Source organism: Pagrus pagrus (genome assembly GCF_965226575.1).
Source record: "Pagrus pagrus genome assembly, chromosome: 19".
Lineage (NCBI taxonomy): Eukaryota > Metazoa > Chordata > Actinopteri > Spariformes > Sparidae > Pagrus > Pagrus pagrus.
This window is the reverse complement of record NC_140203.1, coordinates 2,001,412-2,020,187: the sequence shown is the minus strand read 5'-3', so window position 1 is coordinate 2,020,187 and position 18,776 is coordinate 2,001,412.

Genomic DNA, 18,776 nt, shown 5'->3' with positions numbered 1-18,776 from the left:
TCCCTTTGCTCATATTTATGGGCCATCCTTCCTTCAAATATTAACCTTCCAGGTCCTGGGAGGCCTCGGACGACTCAGCGCCGCACTGTGGGCTGGACGGGGCAACGGAGCTCAGCTAGGAGAGGAAATCACAGACGTTACAGTAGCATCACCCCGGGCTCAGAGCAGCTACCACCAATATGTGTGTTAATCATTTCTATTTATCAGACACAACAAGTATACAGGAGCAGACTAGCTCCAAGATCGACCACAAGTAAAAGCAGAAGTAAGAAAATGTCCTGAAATCAAAATTTAGATACTCTCAGAGTAAAAAGTCTCCCTCTGAAGGACATCTGTGGTCAAAGCTAACTGAAGCTCACGTCATATTAATATAATTCAAAGACTATTAAAGTTAAAGGTAGAGTCAGCAGGATTTGTCCCAGCTGTTCCTGAACGCACCACAAAGATAGTTGATAGTTGAGTCTCATTCCCAGGACGTCAAATAGCCACATGTTGGGTTGGTAAAGCGTCCCGAGCAGCAACAAAGAGAGAAAATAAGAAACTCTCTGCAGATACGAGACACTAACACGCCTTTTCTCCCCATTCAGCCTCCCTCTCTGTCTGTTCACGTCTTTTACGTCTTTGTTTCGTCGAGGAGGAGAAAGTTCAGATACCTGAAACATCAGTAACGATGTTTGTACTTTGTTACTTTCACCTCTGCTCGTTCCTCCAAGTAGACGAAGAAAAAGTGGCAAATAATCAGTGATGGAATGTAACTAAGTATATTTACTTTCAGGTACTTGTACTTTACTTGATTATTTTAATTTTTCTGCTACTTTTTTTTGTGATAACTTTAGTTACTAGTTACTTTGCAGATTACACGCTGCAAGAGCCAAAGTAGCACATTTTAAAATAAATTGTATTTATCTATTTATTTATACAGTTATACAGTTTATACAAACATGCATGTTAATATATGTTTACTTTACTTTTACACGTACTTTTGATACTTAATTTAATATCAGATACTTTAAGACTTTTAACACGATACCTTTACTTTTTCTCTCGTATGACTTTTCACAACACTGCACATAATGATATCAGGTTCAGAGGATTTTCTTCTCGGTGCTCATGAAGAAATGCAACTTTTAGATTTCTTTCTTCCCTGAGAAGGTCGACAGTCACGACGTCTGTCTGTCTTCAGCGCGTGTGTTCAGACTCTTGCTGCCACTCCAGCTTTACAGGAGTCAGTCAGTGAAAACTCAAACAATATAAAGATCCTTCAGGCAGGTGTGGAGGTGTAAATATGATTTCCCCTTTCTGAACACGTGTGGCTCGTCTGTCACATCCTTTATAAGCCAGCCTTCCTCTGATCCATCATCTCCCGTCTGCCTCCCTTCAGCTGATGTTCGGTGGAAACGGGTTTTCTTCTCTCTCCGACATCAGACGCGTTCTCACGTACTCACACACATCTTCAGACTGCGGGGACTATCAACACTTCACAGTGTTCTCAGTTTCTAATGAGAATGAGATCACAGGTAATGTTCACTTAAGACCTTCAAAAACACTCCACTTTACATAACTGTTTTATGAACCGGTGCTCACTTTGTGGAAGCACCTCACTATGTTCAAGCACCCACCCGGGGAGCGCTTGTTCATTACGCTGGGTGATACTCACACGACGGCTGCGTGACTTCGTCTCATACCTACATTTTTGGCATTTTTTCTGCCATGAACCTGTTTACAAGAATTATTACTTTATTAGTCTTTTCAGTATTTTTTCATCGTTTCAGTCCAATTAGGCGTAGCGCCTGGAGCAGTTGGAGGTTCAGTGCTTTGCTCAAAGGCACCACTCGCCTCCCGTCTGGACGGTATCGCATGCTGGGTTTGTGCCGGCCGCCCCTCTGGTCCTGTGTGGACTGAGCTGCTGCAGCACTTCAGTTTGAAATCATCCACATTTTAAAAAAAGGGAGAGTTCACCCCGGAGTCAAACACATATTTTCCTCTGACCTGTCGTGTTATTTATCCGTTGGATTGTTTTGGTGCGAGTTGTACAGATGTCTGCTTTCTCTCTATTGTGATGAAACTAGATGGCACTCAGCTTGTGGTGCTCGAAGCACCAAAAAAAAAAAATACATTTGAAAAACTCAACAGCAGAAATCATGACCTGGTTACTCGAGATAATCCACAGAGCTCGTTGTGAAGCTGTTTCATGGAGGAACTATTTTCTTTCTGGGAAGCGTGCGTCTACTCGTGGACGAGAAGCAGCTAGATGTTTACATGTTTACATGTTTACATCCAGCACTGAACCTGTTGTTCATGTACAGACTACCTGCTTATATGACATGTAAAAAGGAGAAGGCCACACCAGCTTCAGCCGGCATCTTTTCAGTCAATATGTTTTTGTCGCCCTTGTTTGTCGTGCTATTTGTTTGCATGTTCGTGCGTACAATGATGATGGAAAAAAAAAAACTGAAACTGAACATGAGATTGAAGGCGACGTGAACTCCATCCCCTTCTGAAGAATAAACAAATAAATAAAAAGAAAAGAAAAGAAATCTGATTCAATTTCCAGTCATCTGTTGTGTTACTGGGAAACATGCTCAGTGTGTCGTGTGTTCAGCAGACACAGGTACGTACTCATGTGCATGATATTGTTTGTGTTTATGTTGCATTATGTGTGTGATGTATGTGTGTGTGTGTGTGTGTGTGTGTGTGTGTGTGTGTGTGTGTGAGAGAGAGGGAGGGGGAAATACAAGTGGACGGCTCTGGAAAAAAAATATAAAGGATAAAGAACAGGGGGGCCGAGAGGAGAGGGAGGCACTGTGCACAATAACAGATAGAGAAACGAGGTGTGTGTGTGTGTGTGTGTCTCTCTCTGTGTGTGTGTGTGTGTGTGTGTGTGGGGTGTATGAGTATTTTTGTGTGTATTTTTGAGCGAGGGACAGACACACCACAGAGAGAGAGAGAGAGGGAGAGAGAGAGGGAGGTTACTGCTGGAAAGCGTGAAGACAATAATGCAAACTGACACTTTAGAAATGAGATGCCGGTTGCCTTGGCAACAGGCCCTGGGCTAGGGGGGCTAACCAGGATGGGGTGAGGATGGGTGAGGGGGGTGAGCGAGCGGCGGGTGAGAAAGGGGCTGCAGAGAGGGCTGAGATAGTGAGTAAATTATGTTTGATTAGAAGCGCAGTCATTTGAGAAAGAGCGGCGATGACGCACCGAGCGGTCGGCGAGGGGAGGAATGTGGAGGTGACGAGGAGAAGCTCCACAGGAAGCTGCTTCACAACCACACGGGCCTCTGCAGCCGGTGTCGGGTCACACAGAACAAACAGCCTGTGGTTCTGGTGGTGCTCAAAGTGCTGCTGGGCTGTTTTATTCATCGTATTAGCTCAGGTGACAACGTACGCATGAAGTATGTATTCAAGCTTTTATGAATACAAACACAGGAGCCGCTCTGATACTTCAGAGATGTAACGTGGAACATGACTCGACCTCTGTTTTATATTGTGTTGAGTTGTGTTCTTAGATTATTATCACAAATGTTTCCAACAATGTTGCGTTTCCAGGAGAGTCAGACAGCGAGGAAGGAAGTCAGAACGAGACGAAACATAACGTGAATAAAACATTTAAAACTCGACCTCGTCAATGTGTTCAGTCACATTACGTTACTGTACAGTAGCCGTTAGCTAGCGAGCACTCAGGTCAACTCTGAGTGAAGTCAGCACTCAGCAGAGACTCTGGTTCTGGTTCTGGTTCTCTCTCTCCTCTCTGTAACGTCACGTTCATGAAGTAAAGTCCATTTCCCCTCCAGCTCCAGTCAGCAGTCGACAGTACAGAACCTGGAGGTCACCTCCGGATCACTGCTGCAGTCAGGCTGATAAACAGGAGTGAAGATAAATCCACTTTTTACTCTCTGAGCTCTCCTCCCGTCGGTAACGTCTCCGGATCAGAGCAGAATCTGATCAGACTCCAGGTGTTTATTCCTCCAGAAGGTCTGGATCAGAACCCAGCTGAGTGTTTCAGCTCCTGCTTGTTTCTACTGATGTTTTTTCTACCGATCTTTATATTTGGCTCATATTGCACCTTCTTGTTTTATTAATACTGTGTGATATTAAATTGTTGTCTTATTATTGTTTTTTTGTGTGTGTGTGTACTTGTGGATCCAAATAAAGAACAGAGATCATTTAGCATTTAAAAAACAATACACCTACAGGATTTATTTATTCAGTCATTTCACAGAGCACACACAACCATTTTAACATGCTGGACTTAAACACAAAGCAGGGTTACATGTCGCACTGTCAGTGTGACCGACTGTGTGTAAAGTGTTGACAACACAACGAGGAAACTTGAAGTAAACACGAGCATTAAAAAATAATGAGCCGATATCAGAACATCTGAAGTGTTGATGTTCAATATCTGCCAACAATTACGACCTCTCCTCTGCTATGAGGACACATCTTAGTTATTATTACACAAATGTTTTATTATTGTGTTTTACTATGTTGTGATTAATTATCTGTCCACTGTGTTACATTAATATACAGTTATATCTGCTTATACTCCATTCTGCTCATCTTATATCTTATATCTTTATCTTGTAGCAGCAAAAACACAATTAACTATTAATCATCATCTCAGTGAACGAGATACAGAATCTCTCCGTGAACATTTGGGAAGAAATCAACAGGTTACAAGTATAGATAGTTTTTTTTCATGCAGTATGTAGTTTTATACTTTGTTTATTATGTTATACAGTAAAATGAACCTGTCGTCCACACAAGAGGATAATTTTTATTACTGAAAAATATTCTTGTTCAAAAATGGTGCTCAGTTTTTTATCCCTCTCAGCTCAGGTCTCAGGAGGTTCAGGATAAGGCTGGTGAAATGTTATATTTTGAATTAATGTGTCTCAGTTTATAACATCTCTACTGGTTCTGCCCTTCGGTTCCTTTCGCATAATACATCTTTTATAACCGGTCACGAATACATAATCTCAGTTTTGAAAAGAAACGTTCATCAAAAAGATGCAATCAGCTTTGTTGGGACTATTTCCGGCCGTGTTTCTGTGTTTCTGGTGAGTATTTATGGCGGCAGGACGGCGGATGTGGGACAGACTCAAGGTAAACTACAGCGCCCACGCTCATCATGATGAAGGAACGTGTCACCGGTGTATCACAGTGGCTCACTCATGTGTTTTTAATGGCTGTGTTACGACAGCGGAGCTCTGTGGCACACAGGAAGAAGACGTTCAGGCTGAGGATGTTTGTTATCAGGATGAAGGCTGAATCCAAATGTCCACCCTCTGGACTTCTGGACTGAGCCCTCGTGGACTTCGTTCGTACCGTGACGTGTTCACGAGTACGACTGCGTGAGACAGACGGGCCTAAAGACTACAATTATTGTTTCAAGCCTACATGATTCAAGGTTTGACACATTCATAATAAGTTCTGCGATGTCACGTCTGGATTGCAATGGATTGTGGATAATTAAAAGATAATTAACCCTCGTGGACGAGATGAAATGTGACTTTGGACAGCCGCAGACTTCCCCCGAACAACGAGTCTGCAAGTGTGGTGACGTCCGGACATTTGGATGCAGCCAGACTCACAGCTGGTTTGGACTTACGACTGTTAGACAAGGAAGAAATGGATTATCTTGTAAACTGCGTCTTCTCCGATCCTTCAGTCCTGTAGCATCGATGTGTTGAAATGTTGATTAAGTTCTGGTTTAGTCATAGACCATAAACGAGGAGGGCCACGGTGAAAATGTGACCGAATGACTGAGCTGCTCATTTATGCACGTCAGCAGCCAGTAATGGTATTACACCATCTTAAATATGTTCATTTTAAACGACCACACAATGCTGCACGCATGATATGTGGGACGAGCGCGGGACATTTTTAATTCAGACAGTAATGTGCTACTTCTGAAGCCCCACAATGATGCTGTTGTCATCGTTTCTCAGCTTTATGCCACACAAGTCAACTAAAAGGAGCAGCCAGTCGATTCACTTCACTAATCTTTCACAGAGGATGAATAGAAACAGCTCCGTGTTCCTCAGCGGCCTGTCAGGTCGGAAGCTTGGATGCAAAATAAGGATTTAAAGTTTGTCCTGACTCGATATCATGTGAAGCCGTACAGCAGATGACGCTTCACGTATTTTAAAAAACAACAATTAAAAATCAAGTTAAAATACAGTTTAGAAGAGCCACGACTGAAGAATGCTAACTGCAAGAAGTGTCACAGTTACCTTCAGAAAAAAGTAACGCGTCGCTAAATAAAAGTTGGTCTAAGTGTTGATTTACTGTTGCAACCAAAAAAACAACCTGTGAAACTTTCCTTTTAATTGCTAAAAAATAGAAAGCAGGACAGAGAGGCAGAGATCAGACGACAGCGAGGCTTCACATCTGTGAGGTATTCACTGATGTTTTCATGCCAGTCGAAAAGTCAAAAACAGGAATTTATTCGCAGCAGCATCACAGACGGCAGCGACCTCCGCTCAGCAAACACTAAAACTACTGACACCTGAACACAACACGTCTTTTAACCTCTCCGATGCCTCAAGAAACACCAGGGACGCCTTTTTCATTCAACCGTGACCTCAGATTTTTAAAAAGACGCCAAATATGTGAATCTGAATTACGTTAAAATCTGTAAATAATGATTGGTGTCAGGGGCAGCGACCCCGTACTACACAGATTGTATAAAAACTCTGTTCGGCCTGCAGCAACATGTAGATCAGCCTGTGGTGTCGTGTATAAACAGTCAGCAGCAGTTGCAGGAAGGCTAATGTTAGCCGTGTTAGCCTCAGCCTCTGCAGCTTCTGCGGTGGTTTCCGGTTAGCTTCATTTTACTTTCCTGCACATTAATCAGCTGATGCTGAGCAGCTACAGCAGGCTACACTGTGCTAATGCAGCAGTCAGAGTTAAATGTCTGTATTCGATCCTGCGTTCAGATTTATAAAGACGAATGATTAGCCGGCCGCTCACGTACCGCTTTTAAAACACTGGTACACAAACAGGTTGATGCAGCAGTAGTGTGAAACACTGCTCTCATCGTGTAACACACACACACACACACACACACACACACACACACACTGCTCTGTCAGACTGGCCGCTGGTGTGTGAACATTTTGCCGACTGTAAGACATGTAATTATGCACCGGTCCAGGAGGCCGCCATCATTACCACACCTGCTCCATTTAGAGCATTGTTAGCGTGTTAGCATTGTTTACTCCACAATCAACAGTCTAACAACAGGCGGAACCGGCGCCGGACAGAACGGATCAGCAGCACGAGCCGAGCGACGGTTTAAAATCAGAGCAACACGTCACCGAGTCTGACCTGAAGCAAGGACGTCCAGTCCAGAGGCAACGACACAGCACTGAAGGAGAGCACACACACACACACACACACACACACACACACACTGTCAGATCTCCTAACCTTTGATCGCAACGCTTCAAAAAATCACATTCAAAGTGCAGTTAGAGGAGACCTGCTGTTGCTTCAATTAAAATGTGCAAATAAACCGGCGAAGAAAAAATAAATCTGAAGCAAAACTGAAATACCAAAAAAAAATCAGACTTCTTTAAAAAAAGAAAAAAAAGACATCACATTTAGCATAAATTTAAAAATAAATATTGTCCTCATCACGCGTACAAAGTTTGTAATGAATTGTGTATTGCCTCACACACACACACGCACACACACGCGTGCCACATAGTAGTACACATATGTACACAAACACACGGACACACACACACGGACACACACACACACAGGCAGCAGAATTGAATGCGATAGGGAAGTGAAAAATGATTAACCCGGGGTCAGCTCTCAGCCTCAATCTCGGCAGCGCTCAAAGAACATCCTCGCCTGATTTACACTCGTCATGTTCCACAGCACACATTTGCATATATTTATTAAATTCACCACGCGTTGGAGAATAAAATATAACAGGGTGGAGGAGGAGGAGGAGGAGGAGGAGGGTGAGGAAAGGAGTGGAGGAGGGGAATGAGGGAGGGGGTTATTCAAAGGAGGCGTGTTTCTGATAGATTTGCCTTTCATTCATATTCATTTGCTCTCTCTCTCTCTGTGTTTTGTTCATTAGCATGGAGGTCAGCGCAGGCATCAGATGTGACTGTTCAACGCTTCAGGGAAAACATTGCTGTTGGTCAGCAGCCTATTGAATTGACCTTGTTATCATTGTGACAGACTGTGTTATTTATCAGCTAGTTAGATAAGGCAGCGTGGAGGACGGTGATAGTCCACCACGTGAAAATGAGTCTCGATAGCGAAGCCTCGCGGTGACAAACACAGCCCCCCCGGGTGTTTTTCACATGTGCTCACTAAAACTCGGTTTATCTACGAGAGCTGCGGAAAAACACGAAGCAGAGAGAAAAATAAGTCGTCTTTGAGAAGGACTGAAAGCGTTTTCAGTTCCTCACGACGTCTCCATTTTTATTGGATATTTTTTGGCAGGGACGATGTGTCGGTCTGTGGTGGAGATAAACTATCGGATGAATTTAAAATTTGGTTCATTAATCGTCTTTCACTTTAGTGATCCTTTAATTCTCCATGTAGTTGCATCATCAGGTCACCAGTTAACTCGTCCAGAGCTCCCATCAGCCTCAGGCTCTGTGGTTATTGCAATAAATCCTCATGACTGAACGTACGTTAATGCACATATATTGTTAATGTGACGTAACTTCACTACGTTTCTGATTTAAAATAACTCATTATTGACTCGACATGAACAGCGATCCCCTGAGCAACAGTCTTGACCCGACCGGCCACCTTGAAACTCCTCCCTCTTCATGCTGCTTCACCTGACTTACTCCTTTACCGCCATAATAATTACGACGGCCACTAGAGGTCGCTGCTTCACAAGAAATGCCAACGGTCGTGATAACCTGCTCTCATGGTTTCATGGTACGACCAAATGTTAGCAAGCTAATAAAGCGAACACAAAGGTGGGCGGTTATTTCAGCTCTCAGCACACATTTCAACACCACTGATGCCACGAACGCAGCTTTTTTGTTGCTTACCGCTTCCTTTCTCTTCCGCATGACAGCTAACCGTTAGCACGCTAACAGATTCTGTCAGACCTGTGGGATAAGTAGCCTGATAGTGAGTCAGACTCAACAGGATAAACTTCAATGTAAAAGCTGAAAACAAGTAAATATTATAATTATTGTTTTGATTTTGGGAAAAATGGGACGATTTGGTCGTGTTTGACTGATATTTGTCGGGACTCTGAACTCCAGTGGCAGGCATGTTAAACATTGTATCATGTAACCATCAGTCATTGTGAGCATTTTAGCATGTTACTGTTAGCAATTAGCTCAGAGCACCATTGTAATTCGAGCTAAGTGAGGCTACAGTGCAGTAGAGCAGCTGGCCCGGCTGTGGACTCTCAGTCTTTTTGAGTCTGTTTGGATAAGAGGTTGATTTTTTACTGCAATTAATATAAATCCTACAAATATAACTACTGAATGAAATGTCATGAAATTTGGTTTATTAATAGTCTTTCATTTTCATTTAACTCCTCATGACTCCGTGTTTGTCACACAGATTACCAGCTAAACTATCTACATTCCCATCAGCCTCAGCCTCTGTGCTAACTGCTAATCACCAAATGCTACCGTGCTAATATGCAAACATTACCATGTGCTAAATTAAATAAGTTAACATGATAAACATTATATCATGTAAACATCAGCATGTTAGCACTGTCGTACTGAGCATATTATCATGCCAACATGCTGAACTGAAATGGTGTTAATGGTAAACAGTATATCGTGTATACATCAGTGTGTTAGCGTCGCCACTGTGAACATTTTAGCTCTCTGATGTTAGCATTCAGCTAATGAAGCTCAGCGCAGCAGAGCCGTTAGCGTGGCTGCAGCCTCCCAGTCTGCTTGTTTCTTTTTTTAAATAAAGAGTTTGACTTTTTTTTTTATTAGATTCAAAGAGCAGCAGATAATCACGCTGATAAACAGACTCATTAAGTTTAAATTGAGTCCTCCTCGGCTTGTTTAAAACACGAGCAAACAAGATGTTTTTAATTTTCGTGTGGAAATAGTTTGACTCGTTTAATTAGCAGTAAATAGCTCACACCCACTCGCTCTACAAACAGTGTAGTAATTAACATCAAGTTCTCCTTTTTCAATCTAATTTTCAGATTTTTTTTTGATTGTTTCGCAGAGTTCAGGGTTTCTGTTGAACAATTAACGCTGATAAAACATGCACATTAATCACCTCCAGTTCACACAAAAAAAAGTTGGAACCGGCCACGGGTGAAAACATCCTTAACCTCCCCCCCCGTCCCCTCGCCTCCCCCTCCATCCCATCTTATCCCCCCCTCACACCGACTGATGTGAGCAGCCGTGGCAGGTGAGATCAATAGGGCTGAAACCTGTCCAGAGCTTTAATCCATCAGTGGTGAGCCGGGAGAAGAGACGGGGCAAGGAAGCCATCACTCACACACACACACAGCCGAGCCCTCTCCACACGGCAGCCGGCTAAATGGGCAACTGGAGAAAATTGTCAATCAGCAAAGTTCCTTTTTTTCCAGTTAAATGTGTCTGAATGTACTTTATGAAGCTACTTTCTATTTTATAATGTCAGTTTGAGGAAACAGAGAATATCTACGTGAACCAAAACATGAATTCATCTGCAGCATGTTCAGTTTGGTTAGTTGTTATGACGGCATGAGCAACCGCAAACACTCATGGGATCATCTATATAAACCATGTTGTTTTTGTGCTATAAGTGTATAAAGATTATTGACATGTACGATTAAAATTAAAAGGCAATGTTTGTTTTATGTGTCTAATATATAAAAGTATTTGCCTGAGGGAGCCTGGCCACGAAATCTGGCAGGCTCCGGACGCACTTGACTGCGATTTGGCCGCTGGGTTCATGAAAATGTAACCCTGGTGTCCTCTCGTGCACACAGAGCAGCAACTATTGACTTGTGGAAGTATTTAAAAACCAAAGTACTGATCCTGAGGACGTCTGCTGTCTCTGAAACATGACGCATCAATAATAAATAATAGTTAAGTTTGTATGTTTTAGACTTTATCGTTCTGCAGCTGAGCTTCATGCAGGTTTAAATATCCTCCATCATACGGATCATTTAGTTTATTCTGCTGTAATATTATTGCTTGTATTTATATACTGTATATGTATATGCACGATATATGTACATCACTTTGTGTGGTATTAGCAGTAGTAGAACAAGTACTCCACAAGTAAAAGTCCTGCATTGAAAAGTTTTAGTATCAAAATAAAACAAACAAAAGTCAAAACACTTTTCATAAAGTACTCTTATCTTAACCTACGATAAAACGTATAGTTGCTGATTATTTTTTGTGTTATTAATCCAAATGTGTAAACTTACAAATAACTAAACATATCCAATAAATGTAGTGGAGTCACAAGTACAATATTTGCATCTTGAGTAGAAGACGTATCTCCTTAAAAACATTATTGTGAATTAATGATTTAAAAACATTTGTCGGGTTCAAAATGATTGTTTTGTTTATTTCTGGGTCAGAATTCTGATTTGCAGCTTCCCATTTTTTCCAGCTTTCCATCAATGACACCTTACAGTATCTCAAAATGTAACTTAAGTACAGTACTTGAGTAAATACTGCATTACTTTCTACCCTGAACCCCCCCGACAGCTCAACAACCATTCCCACCTGGGCTCACCTAGCACCAGCAACCCACATGAAGGCCGGTTGGATCAACAACCCACAAGTGGCCCTAAAGGACACACACAGGGTTTAAAGCCTGCAGCTCCTCCAGCTAGTTAGAAGTGAAGCAGCCTCTTGGACGAGACGTGAAACGTCTTCAACAAACTGAAACACGTCCCGTTGCCTACGATACAGCGCTTACAATATCTGTAAATAAGCATAATGAACAGACCACACTGGAACAAACAAACAAACAAACAAACAAACAAACAAACAAGAAACAAACAGAAAAAAAGGAACAAAACAAAAACAAAACATTGGATAAAGTCCACAGCCCTGATGGCCGCCCGCCAGGCCGCCTGCCTCCCTGGAAGGCCTCAGTCTGATACGTAGTAAAACAATTGGCAAGAGGGATGTGAATCTCTCTCTCTCTCCTCCTCGCTCCATCTCTCTCCCTCGCACACACACACACACACACACACACACACACACACACACACACACACACACACACACACACGCACACAGGCAGTGATGGCAGAGGACCAGCAGTCTCTGCCAGTGGGCGTAGTGGGACCGCTGGGCATGCTGGGACCAGCCTCAGGAGTTAAGACTCGCTGAACTACAGCTGCAACCGACCCAGCCGTCGCCAGAGCAGCACAGAGCGGCCATGGGATACATGCTCCGACACACTGCCACAGATACACAGCGACATACGCTCCACACATCACACCCTACACACACACACACACACACACACACACACAAAGGCGTCTGTCTGGTCCCGTGATATGTGTCTCAGCTGTGCCAGCATCGCCACCTCCCCCCCCTTCAGGCCTGGACCTCCCGCGTATGCCACCCCTCTTCCCCCCGCCGCCTCCTCCTCCTCTGCTCCTCCCTGCCGGTAGCCTTTGTGGGCTAATTAGCGGTGAAATTGGTGAATTGCAGGCTCGGGCACACACACACACTAACACACACACACACACACACACACACACACACACACACACCCCTACACACACATACAGTGAGTGAATTGCAGGCTCAGGCACAGCAGTGCAGACACTTCAGCATAGCCAAGCGCCACTTCAGCCCCTGAAAAGCCTCTGAAATGGGGCACACAACACAAAGACAGGAGTGGAGAGGAGAAGAAAGGAAACAGGGGAGGAGAAGGAGAGAAAGAGCGTAAGTGGAGACGGAGGAATAGATTCGCTTCGGTTTCCTTTCCTACACTTGAAGGCGCTCCCGGTGTACATCCTGAGAGCTAAAGTTAAAAATGTACATCTGTTCCCTCTCGGACCGACGCTCACCTGCGTGTCATCGGCTCGTCACCGAGCGTCTTCGACAGAGCGACAGTGAAAGAGAGCTTCCAGCCTCTAATGATTTCTGTGATGGACGACACTCATTCCATCATCCCTCCATCCCACCCACACCCCATAAATTACCTCTCATATTAACAGGCTGTATTAAAACCATGCAACGTGTTAGGGCTCTCATTTAAGATTAATAAGTGGTAATTATGGAGGGAGGGAATCTGATGAGGAAGGCTGAAAAAGGAGTCCACTGGAAAAAAAGACCAAAATGAAAAAGAATAAAAAGTGTGAACGGGTTGAAGGAACGATGGCGGCTCTGAGGAGTCACGTGTCGTGTAACTTAAATACACAAAATAACCAAAAACATGGGAAGAAGTAATTTAAAAACAACATCCCACAGATGTTTTGACTGACTGCCTGAGATTACAGTCGCAGAGAAAACATGGCCTCCCAGCTGAGCATGAAATAAGAAGAGTGTGCAGATGACAGGAGGAGATGCGTCGCCGTGTTTCGTCTGACGCTCGCCAGAGGCGCACGACGACGATCAGGCAGGACAACAAACAAATTAACGGTTAAATTTACTTCCAACTGTAAGTCTCATCATAAACCTCCAGCTTTGTGTTCCTCGCAGCCTTCGTCACCATTAACAATAAGCTGTTCCTCAGGATTAGTTCAGTTCATTTCTCACACCAGGAGAAGACTTGTACCAACACTCGCTAGCGGATTTCCGTCGGCATTATTCTGATTATTACAGTTTATTTTTGTGGTTTTGGCCGCTGCTGCTATCAGTATTTCTATCGCTCTTCTCACCAAGATAATTACTGTGAGTAGCACGCTGAAGAGAAGACAAATGAAGGAAACACAACAAGAGAAAACCAAAGCAAACTGTGACATTGTTACTAAAAGCTGTTAGTTGCAAACAGAGGTGGGAAGAAATGAAGTACAAATACTTTGTTACAGTACTTCAGGTATCTGTACTTATTTTTCGTTTGACTTTTCCTCCCTTCATCTGAACACAAATATCTGAACTTACATTTCCAAAAACAGGCTCTTTACTTTAGTTTGATGGAGTTGAGGGGAATATTGGATAAATTTTTATTTGGCGCCGCCTTCCCAGCATCAGTAGACGTGACGAGACGAAACTAAGGACGTAAAACGGATGCGAAAACATATAAACATGGACGCAAACATTAATGTTAGACGCAGAAATCTCCTCGTTACAAACATCATCACCACTTTAAACTCTCAGTGTTGAACAGGAAGAAGCAGAGCGTCGTCGCCTGCTGAACTGTCCTGCTCATCCTTCTCCGGTCCTCCGGTCCCCCGGGGACACATTAGTCTCTTAATGCTTTGTCATCACCACAGGTTAATGGACCTCACAGCAGTCTGTTAAAAACAGTCGTGATCAATACACAGTGTGTGCAGAGAGGGATAAGGTCCAAAAATAGATAGACTGGACTTTTTTTTTTTTTTTTTTACAGTGATGACTTGTCAGTTTGAGTGACTTCTGCGTGGAGATAATTACAGATGGTGAAGAGTGAAAACATCTGCCATCTAATCAGCCCGATCCCGCACCGCACCGTTATCTGTTATGACAACAGAAACACACACAGTACGATAAGAATAGTGTTTTAGTCAAACATATACTTTAAGGAACTGATTATGAAACTGTCTCAGTTTAATACTGATGCCTCTATATGACCTACACCAGCAAACAAGACCGTCAGCAAGATGATTGGCTGTTTCCAAAGTTACTGTGGTCATTCTTAGTGCTCGTCACCGGGTCGAGACAATTTAAAGTATTTTGCTGGTGTTCACAGTCCAGTTGGGCCTCGGTGCACGTCAGCCAGCTGCAGTGTTGGGCAGTAAATTACATATTACTAGTTACCTTCATTTTAAAGTAATGTATTACGTTACAATATCACTGTCTGCGTAGAGTAAATAAATCACCTATTACACCCAGCTGACACTGGGTGACGGCGGGGTACACCCTGGATAAATCACCAGTTCATCACAGGACTGACATGTAGACACAAACAACCATCCATGCTCACATTCACACCTACGGACAATTTAGGGTAACCACCATTTTTGCATGTCTTTGGATTTTGGGAGGAAGCCGAAGCACCCGGAGAAAACCCGCGCAGACAACATGCAAACTCTGCACAGAAAGGCCCTGCCGACAATGACTGCGCCGCCGTGCCGCGTTATATTACTCCGTCACTGCTAAAAGAAACAGGCCAACACTGGCCAGCTGCACAGCTGACTGAGCTAACTGGCTGATGCCAACGACAGTTAGCAGCAGTTACTTCAGCAACAAGTAAAGCTGTCCATCACAGAGAGGACAGCAAAGGGAAACCAAAGCTTCAACAACATAGTAGGTGATGTGTCACTTCTGGTGGGAGATTACACGGAGATTATTAAGTGTTTTTAAGGTCCGTGGTTACTTTGGGTGTAACAGTACATGTATTCTTCCCTCATTAAAAACAAACTCTAGCCTGAAGCTTCTGATAAAATCGTACCGAACCGTGACTTCTCCGTCCCGTTACATCCTGAACAGTCACATTAGCTTTCTTTTTGAAGTGCAGCTACATCTCACATCGCTGTCATAATGCACGATTATTGTGGCCGAGCAAATTCACAATAACGATATTATCACAAGAAATTCAACTGTATTTATTGTCCTCTTTGCCAAATAAATAACTCTCAAAATACGAGTGTAGTGAGGTGGACAGAGTCTGTAACCATAAATGAAACACTTTATTTATAAGTGTACAAAAAATAATCAACTACTCAGTTACTGGTGAAAAGGCAGCCGTGAACTCATAAACAGAAAGATGCACGAGGCTGAATGTCTGACATGTCTTATGTCATACATGTGTTATTAACACAATATCAATATTTCAGTGTTTAATATCACAGTTACCTTGAACATGGCGACACACCTGTAAACACGGGCCGACACGCCCGTCCTCTGGTGGTGTTTACGACAGGCAGCTCAAGACTCCGGGTCACCGTGCGCCAGCTTTTCTTCAATGTTGCAAATCAGTCTTTTTTTTTTATTGTCATCAGATGTTTTGACATTATTGTTCAGGGTCCCTCTGATTGGTTTATCACCAGAGCGGCGGGGGAAAACGCTATCTGTGCACCGAAGCATCTGGGTCCTAGTTAACACTTCTGCAAAGTCAAACTCATCAAGCAAAGCAAGGTTGAAGGGGGACAATCAACACAGTCCAAACAGGAAGTAAACAAGCTAACACTTAGACGAGCACGACGCACGGAAGACCACTGCTGCACACACACACACACACACACACACACACACACACACACACACACCTCCAGCCCTCCTTACATCATTATTTTCTCCCCTCCATCTCCAGCAGAGTGAGGCCCTGGTCTGGCTCTGAGTGTCTGGCACCTTTCGCCCAAAAATCTGGCTCTGAGAGGGGGCTGAGCCGAGGGGGCAACGCCGGAGGAATAAAGGAGGGCGAGGAAGGAGGCAAGAAGACAACGTGTTAACACCCTTTTCAACACCAGAGCCTCCTCGCACGAACCGAGCAGAGGGAGCCGTCTAATTGTAGGCCGTGTGTGTGTGTGTGTGTGTGTGTGTGTGTGTGTGTGTGTGTTCAGGCTCTCTCTCTTTTTCAAGCTGTGAATATTTCTTTCAGCGTGAAGCTCTAATCTTTATGCGACTGTTCCTACGTTGCAGCCAGCTCGTTGTTGAGACTAAAACGCAACATTTTAAAGATCTTTTTCTACACTTTTCAGTTGCGATGTGGATTTTTATTTTATTATTTTACTTTTGTATCTATAAATAAGTTTCTTCTCGTTGTCTGCCTCCTCCTCCTCCCTTCTCTTCTCTGCTCTTCTTTGTTTCTTTCCCTTCTTTTGTGTCTGCCGCTCTTTCACCTCTATCCAATATACTCAGACAGTCTCTTTATTTCTCATTAGTGCGTTTTGACAGTTAATGAGTGGACTCGTGTGTGTGTGTGTGTGTGTGTGTGTGTGTGTGTGTGTGTGTGTGTGTTTGCGTGTCTGAGACTGCAGAGCGAGCGAGCGAGGGAGAAAGTGAGGGGGGGAGAGAGAAAGAGATAGCGGATGGGGGTGAAATTCATGTTGATAAATCATGTGGTCAGTAGCACAGGCCTATGTTTATCTCCTGCTGTCAGTGGAGTATGGGGCCTGAGATACCGCTCACACACACACACACACACACACATCAACAAGGACGACAGAGGACTGTTGTTACCTGAGATTTCTTGCTTCCCCCCCTCATAGCTCCTCCTCCTCCTCCTCCTCCATCAGGAGGCCGGAGATACAGCGAGCCTCCCCTTCCTCTTTTTGGGTTTTGTGCGACCCCCCCCGAATCCCATCAGTCAGCTGTTTGTGCTGATTACCAGTTGACTAATAGATTTATTTCCTCTCTCTGGTTACGAACATTTCTAATTTGAAATATAATTCCTTTCTGCGCAAAAACAAACGAAATTATCATGGTTTTTTTTCTGCTCGGTTTTTTAATTTCCTAGTTGTGCTTTTCATTTGTGTGTGTGTGTGTGTGTGTGTGTGTGTGTGAAACAACGCAACTTTGTTTTTTATGAAAATTTATAAGCTTGTAATTTGAAGCAGGATGAAACATGATGATAGCTGCCGGCGATCACAGGTGTTACTGTTGTGATTGTTCTTTTTATGACTCGTTTCTGTCCTGATGGATGATGAGTTGTTTTACAAATATATATTTCACACAGTCCGTCGACAGAAAACAGATTTTGGTAACTCTTTACATTAATGTCCGTGTAATAAGAGTTATTGAAAAGGTAATTAGACCCTTCGAAGATAAGACAAGCGTTAATAAACATGTTTATTGTTAGATTATAAGTCAAATATAACCAGAAACACTAGCAGACCAATAAATGTGAGCAGGTATACTTCACTGTCCTGACGCCAGAATGACCACGCCCTCTTTTTGCCGGCGCCAAATAAAAAAAAAAAACTAGAAGCACAACACTTAAAAGCTGCTGTGTTGCAGTTTGCACAGTTTATCTGTTGCTTCAGGTCGTCCACAAAGAGGATGAAATGGTCAACATGTGTCCGTCTGTGACAAACACTTCATCGCAGGTTAGTTAAACGACGTGTGTGCTGATTTAAGCTGTTCGGTAAATCAAAGTGAACCAGAGAAGTGTCTTTATGATGGCGTCAGAAATATGACCTGACCCTAAAAACAGCTGCTTTTTGAATGGAGTTTGGTTGAACAGGAGCAGAGGGTATTGTAACATTAATAAATCACGTTAATTTAACTGACCTGCCGTCTAATAATGAACCTTGTCAACAGGTAACGTTGGAAGTGCTCCTCTCAGATCTTATCAACAGATATTAGTTATTAGTTCACCTTAGCAGACTTCAAAACATAAAATTGATGCGATATTCTTATTTTACGCCTTCAAATTGGCAAAGACGTCAGTATTTACATTTACGGCCAGTCGAACAGGAGCTGCTCGAGGCTGGACTCAAAGGGAAAGTACCCGGATGGGCTGCGTTTAAATCTGTGCATGTTATAAATCACTTACACGACCAGTCAAGTCTGTTTATTCTGTAACGCGCTGTGATACAAACACAGAGGAGAGATGAGACAACAGCTGGAGGAAACAGAGCTTTAAATCAGGACTGAACTCCGTCATGTTCGTCCTTCTCATTCACCACAAACAACATGTGAGTATTAAAGCAGCGAGGTGAAGCACAGAGCATGTTCAGAGCAAACACACGTTCAAATA